Source organism: Ceratotherium simum, unplaced genomic scaffold (assembly GCF_057802395.1).
Source record: "Ceratotherium simum simum isolate JZ-2026a unplaced genomic scaffold, ASM5780239v1 HiC_scaffold_43, whole genome shotgun sequence".
Classification (NCBI taxonomy): Eukaryota; Metazoa; Chordata; class Mammalia; order Perissodactyla; family Rhinocerotidae; genus Ceratotherium; species Ceratotherium simum.
This window is the reverse complement of record NW_028261259.1, coordinates 5,045,743-5,053,239: the sequence shown is the minus strand read 5'-3', so window position 1 is coordinate 5,053,239 and position 7,497 is coordinate 5,045,743.

Below are 7,497 nucleotides of genomic sequence, written 5' to 3'. Positions count from 1 at the left end.
ATCTCCCTTACTTCCAGCTAGTAAGGATCACACAATTCCTAACAAAGTTTTGACACAGATTCCCAATGCGGGCATTCAGAACATACAGCACTTGGCTGTAAGCAAGCACTTTCTCATTCCAAGCTGCAAGTTACTATCTAGGAACAAGTTTGTATAGGACGTTCAAAGATTCCCAGAACTGAGCCAAAGTGGGTATGTCTCCAACTCCTAGAAATAACTTCATGCCCCATCTCCCTTACTTCCAGCTAGTAAGGATCACACAATTCCTAACAAAGTTTTGACACAGATTCCCAATGCGGGCATTCAGAACATACAGCACTTGGCTGTAAGCAAGCACTTTCTCATTCCAAGCTGCAAGTTACTATCTAGGAACAAGTTTGTATAGGACGTTCAAAGATTCCCAGAACTGAGCCAAAGTGGGTATGTCTCCAACTCCTAGAAATAACTTCATGCCCCATCTCCCTTACTTCCAGCTAGTAAGGATCACACAATTCCTAACAAAGTTTTGACACAGATTCCCAATGCGGGCATTCAGAACATACAGCACTTGGCTGTAAGCAAGCACTTTCTCATTCCAAGCTGCAAGTTACTATCTAGGAACAAGTTTGTATAGGACGTTCAAAGATTCCCAGAACTGAGCCAAAGTGGGTATGTCTCCAACTCCTAGAAATAACTTCATGCCCCATCTCCCTTACTTCCAGCTAGTAAGGATCACACAATTCCTAACAAAGTTTTGACACAGATTCCCAATGCGGGCATTCAGAACATACAGCACTTGGCTGTAAGCAAGCACTTTCTCATTCCAAGCTGCAAGTTACTATCTAGGAACAAGTTTGTATAGGACGCTCAAAGATTCCCAGAACTGAGCCAAAGTGGGTATGTCTCCAACTCCTAGAAATAACTTCATGCCCCATCTCCCTTACTTCCAGCTAGTAAGGATCACACAATTCCTAACAAAGTTTTGACACAGATTCCCAGTCGGGCATTCAGAACATACAGCACTTGGCTGTAAGCAAGCACTTTCTCATTCCAAGCTGCAAGTTACTATCTAGGAACAAGTTTGTATAGGACGTTCAAAGATTCCCAGAACTGAGCCAAAGTGGGTATGTCTCCAACTCCTAGAAATAACTTCATGCCCCATCTCCCTTACTTCCAGCTAGTAAGGATCACACAATTCCTAACAAAGTTTTGACACAGATTCCCAATGCGGGCATTCAGAACATACAGCACTTGGCTGTAAGCAAGCACTTTCTCATTCCAAGCTGCAAGTTACTATCTAGGAACAAGTTTGTATAGGACGTTCAAAGATTCCCAGAACTGAGCCAAAGTGGGTATGTCTCCAACTCCTAGAAATAACTTCATGCCCCATCTCCCTTACTTCCAGCTAGTAAGGATCACACAATTCCTAACAAAGTTTTGACACAGATTCCCAATGCGGGCATTCAGAACATACAGCACTTGGCTGTAAGCAAGCACTTTCTCATTCCAAGCTGCAAGTTACTATCTAGGAACAAGTTTGTATAGGACGTTCAAAGATTCCCAGAACTGAGCCAAAGTGGGTATGTCTCCAACTCCTAGAAATAACTTCATGCCCCATCTCCCTTACTTCCAGCTAGTAAGGATCACACAATTCCTAACAAAGTTTTGACACAGATTCCCAATGCGGGCATTCAGAACATACAGCACTTGGCTGTAAGCAAGCACTTTCTCATTCCAAGCTGCAAGTTACTATCTAGGAACAAGTTTGTATAGGACGTTCAAAGATTCCCAGAACTGAGCCAAAGTGGGTATGTCTCCAACTCCTAGAAATAACTTCATGCCCCATCTCCCTTACTTCCAGCTAGTAAGGATCACACAATTCCTAACAAAGTTTTGACACAGATTCCCAATGCGGGCATTCAGAACATACAGCACTTGGCTGTAAGCAAGCACTTTCTCATTCCAAGCTGCAAGTTACTATCTAGGAACAAGTTTGTATAGGACGTTCAAAGATTCCCAGAACTGAGCCAAAGTGGGTATGTCTCCAACTCCTAGAAATAACTTCATGCCCCATCTCCCTTACTTCCAGCTAGTAAGGATCACACAATTCCTAACAAAGTTTTGACACAGATTCCCAATGCGGGCATTCAGAACATACAGCACTTGGCTGTAAGCAAGCACTTTCTCATTCCAAGCTGCAAGTTACTATCTAGGAACAAGTTTGTATAGGACGTTCAAAGATTCCCAGAACTGAGCCAAAGTGGGTATGTCTCCAACTCCTAGAAATAACTTCATGCCCCATCTCCCTTACTTCCAGCTAGTAAGGATCACACAATTCCTAACAAAGTTTTGACACAGATTCCCAATGCGGGCATTCAGAACATACAGCACTTGGCTGTAAGCAAGCACTTTCTCATTCCAAGCTGCAAGTTACTATCTAGGAACAAGTTTGTATAGGACGTTCAAAGATTCCCAGAACTGAGCCAAAGTGGGTATGTCTCCAACTCCTAGAAATAACTTCATGCCCCATCTCCCTTACTTCCAGCTAGTAAGGATCACACAATTCCTAACAAAGTTTTGACACAGATTCCCAATGCGGGCATTCAGAACATACAGCACTTGGCTGTAAGCAAGCACTTTCTCATTCCAAGCTGCAAGTTACTATCTAGGAACAAGTTTGTATAGGACGTTCAAAGATTCCCAGAACTGAGCCAAAGTGGGTATGTCTCCAACTCCTAGAAATAACTTCATGCCCCATCTCCCTTACTTCCAGCTAGTAAGGATCACACAATTCCTAACAAAGTTTTGACACAGATTCCCAATGCGGGCATTCAGAACATACAGCACTTGGCTGTAAGCAAGCACTTTCTCATTCCAAGCTGCAAGTTACTATCTAGGAACAAGTTTGTATAGGACGTTCAAAGATTCCCAGAACTGAGCCAAAGTGGGTATGTCTCCAACTCCTAGAAATAACTTCATGCCCCATCTCCCTTACTTCCAGCTAGTAAGGATCACACAATTCCTAACAAAGTTTTGACACAGATTCCCAATGCGGGCATTCAGAACATACAGCACTTGGCTGTAAGCAAGCACTTTCTCATTCCAAGCTGCAAGTTACTATCTAGGAACAAGTTTGTATAGGACGTTCAAAGATTCCCAGAACTGAGCCAAAGTGGGTATGTCTCCAACTCCTAGAAATAACTTCATGCCCCATCTCCCTTACTTCCAGCTAGTAAGGATCACACAATTCCTAACAAAGTTTTGACACAGATTCCCAATGCGGGCATTCAGAACATACAGCACTTGGCTGTAAGCAAGCACTTTCTCATTCCAAGCTGCAAGTTACTATCTAGGAACAAGTTTGTATAGGACGTTCAAAGATTCCCAGAACTGAGCCAAAGTGGGTATGTCTCCAACTCCTAGAAATAACTTCATGCCCCATCTCCCTTACTTCCAGCTAGTAAGGATCACACAATTCCTAACAAAGTTTTGACACAGATTCCCAATGCGGGCATTCAGAACATACAGCACTTGGCTGTAAGCAAGCACTTTCTCATTCCAAGCTGCAAGTTACTATCTAGGAACAAGTTTGTATAGGACGTTCAAAGATTCCCAGAACTGAGCCAAAGTGGGTATGTCTCCAACTCCTAGAAATAACTTCATGCCCCATCTCCCTTACTTCCAGCTAGTAAGGATCACACAATTCCTAACAAAGTTTTGACACAGATTCCCAATGCGGGCATTCAGAACATACAGCACTTGGCTGTAAGCAAGCACTTTCTCATTCCAAGCTGCAAGTTACTATCTAGGAACAAGTTTGTATAGGACGTTCAAAGATTCCCAGAACTGAGCCAAAGTGGGTATGTCTCCAACTCCTAGAAATAACTTCATGCCCCATCTCCCTTACTTCCAGCTAGTAAGGATCACACAATTCCTAACAAAGTTTTGACACAGATTCCCAATGCGGGCATTCAGAACATACAGCACTTGGCTGTAAGCAAGCACTTTCTCATTCCAAGCTGCAAGTTACTATCTAGGAACAAGTTTGTATAGGACGTTCAAAGATTCCCAGAACTGAGCCAAAGTGGGTATGTCTCCAACTCCTAGAAATAACTTCATGCCCCATCTCCCTTACTTCCAGCTAGTAAGGATCACACAATTCCTAACAAAGTTTTGACACAGATTCCCAATGCGGGCATTCAGAACATACAGCACTTGGCTGTAAGCAAGCACTTTCTCATTCCAAGCTGCAAGTTACTATCTAGGAACAAGTTTGTATAGGACGTTCAAAGATTCCCAGAACTGAGCCAAAGTGGGTATGTCTCCAACTCCTAGAAATAACTTCATGCCCCATCTCCCTTACTTCCAGCTAGTAAGGATCACACAATTCCTAACAAAGTTTTGACACAGATTCCCAATGCGGGCATTCAGAACATACAGCACTTGGCTGTAAGCAAGCACTTTCTCATTCCAAGCTGCAAGTTACTATCTAGGAACAAGTTTGTATAGGACGTTCAAAGATTCCCAGAACTGAGCCAAAGTGGGTATGTCTCCAACTCCTAGAAATAACTTCATGCCCCATCTCCCTTACTTCCAGCTAGTAAGGATCACACAATTCCTAACAAAGTTTTGACACAGATTCCCAATGCGGGCATTCAGAACATACAGCACTTGGCTGTAAGCAAGCACTTTCTCATTCCAAGCTGCAAGTTACTATCTAGGAACAAGTTTGTATAGGACGTTCAAAGATTCCCAGAACTGAGCCAAAGTGGGTATGTCTCCAACTCCTAGAAATAACTTCATGCCCCATCTCCCTTACTTCCAGCTAGTAAGGATCACACAATTCCTAACAAAGTTTTGACACAGATTCCCAATGCGGGCATTCAGAACATACAGCACTTGGCTGTAAGCAAGCACTTTCTCATTCCAAGCTGCAAGTTACTATCTAGGAACAAGTTTGTATAGGACGTTCAAAGATTCCCAGAACTGAGCCAAAGTGGGTATGTCTCCAACTCCTAGAAATAACTTCATGCCCCATCTCCCTTACTTCCAGCTAGTAAGGATCACACAATTCCTAACAAAGTTTTGACACAGATTCCCAATGCGGGCATTCAGAACATACAGCACTTGGCTGTAAGCAAGCACTTTCTCATTCCAAGCTGCAAGTTACTATCTAGGAACAAGTTTGTATAGGACGTTCAAAGATTCCCAGAACTGAGCCAAAGTGGGTATGTCTCCAACTCCTAGAAATAACTTCATGCCCCATCTCCCTTACTTCCAGCTAGTAAGGATCACACAATTCCTAACAAAGTTTTGACACAGATTCCCAATGCGGGCATTCAGAACATACAGCACTTGGCTGTAAGCAAGCACTTTCTCATTCCAAGCTGCAAGTTACTATCTAGGAACAAGTTTGTATAGGACGTTCAAAGATTCCCAGAACTGAGCCAAAGTGGGTATGTCTCCAACTCCTAGAAATAACTTCATGCCCCATCTCCCTTACTTCCAGCTAGTAAGGATCACACAATTCCTAACAAAGTTTTGACACAGATTCCCAATGCGGGCATTCAGAACATACAGCACTTGGCTGTAAGCAAGCACTTTCTCATTCCAAGCTGCAAGTTACTATCTAGGAACAAGTTTGTATAGGACGTTCAAAGATTCCCAGAACTGAGCCAAAGTGGGTATGTCTCCAACTCCTAGAAATAACTTCATGCCCCATCTCCCTTACTTCCAGCTAGTAAGGATCACACAATTCCTAACAAAGTTTTGACACAGATTCCCAATGCGGGCATTCAGAACATACAGCACTTGGCTGTAAGCAAGCACTTTCTCATTCCAAGCTGCAAGTTACTATCTAGGAACAAGTTTGTATAGGACGTTCAAAGATTCCCAGAACTGAGCCAAAGTGGGTATGTCTCCAACTCCTAGAAATAACTTCATGCCCCATCTCCCTTACTTCCAGCTAGTAAGGATCACACAATTCCTAACAAAGTTTTGACACAGATTCCCAATGCGGGCATTCAGAACATACAGCACTTGGCTGTAAGCAAGCACTTTCTCATTCCAAGCTGCAAGTTACTATCTAGGAACAAGTTTGTATAGGACGTTCAAAGATTCCCAGAACTGAGCCAAAGTGGGTATGTCTCCAACTCCTAGAAATAACTTCATGCCCCATCTCCCTTACTTCCAGCTAGTAAGGATCACACAATTCCTAACAAAGTTTTGACACAGATTCCCAATGCGGGCATTCAGAACATACAGCACTTGGCTGTAAGCAAGCACTTTCTCATTCCAAGCTGCAAGTTACTATCTAGGAACAAGTTTGTATAGGACGTTCAAAGATTCCCAGAACTGAGCCAAAGTGGGTATGTCTCCAACTCCTAGAAATAACTTCATGCCCCATCTCCCTTACTTCCAGCTAGTAAGGATCACACAATTCCTAACAAAGTTTTGACACAGATTCCCAATGCGGGCATTCAGAACATACAGCACTTGGCTGTAAGCAAGCACTTTCTCATTCCAAGCTGCAAGTTACTATCTAGGAACAAGTTTGTATAGGACGTTCAAAGATTCCCAGAACTGAGCCAAAGTGGGTATGTCTCCAACTCCTAGAAATAACTTCATGCCCCATCTCCCTTACTTCCAGCTAGTAAGGATCACACAATTCCTAACAAAGTTTTGACACAGATTCCCAATGCGGGCATTCAGAACATACAGCACTTGGCTGTAAGCAAGCACTTTCTCATTCCAAGCTGCAAGTTACTATCTAGGAACAAGTTTGTATAGGACGTTCAAAGATTCCCAGAACTGAGCCAAAGTGGGTATGTCTCCAACTCCTAGAAATAACTTCATGCCCCATCTCCCTTACTTCCAGCTAGTAAGGATCACACAATTCCTAACAAAGTTTTGACACAGATTCCCAATGCGGGCATTCAGAACATACAGCACTTGGCTGTAAGCAAGCACTTTCTCATTCCAAGCTGCAAGTTACTATCTAGGAACAAGTTTGTATAGGACGTTCAAAGATTCCCAGAACTGAGCCAAAGTGGGTATGTCTCCAACTCCTAGAAATAACTTCATGCCCCATCTCCCTTACTTCCAGCTAGTAAGGATCACACAATTCCTAACAAAGTTTTGACACAGATTCCCAATGCGGGCATTCAGAACATACAGCACTTGGCTGTAAGCAAGCACTTTCTCATTCCAAGCTGCAAGTTACTATCTAGGAACAAGTTTGTATAGGACGTTCAAAGATTCCCAGAACTGAGCCAAAGTGGGTATGTCTCCAACTCCTAGAAATAACTTCATGCCCCATCTCCCTTACTTCCAGCTAGTAAGGATCACACAATTCCTAACAAAGTTTTGACACAGATTCCCAATGCGGGCATTCAGAACATACAGCACTTGGCTGTAAGCAAGCACTTTCTCATTCCAAGCTGCAAGTTACTATCTAGGAACAAGTTTGTATAGGACGCTCAAAGATTCCCAGAACTGAGCCAAAGTGGGTATGTCTCC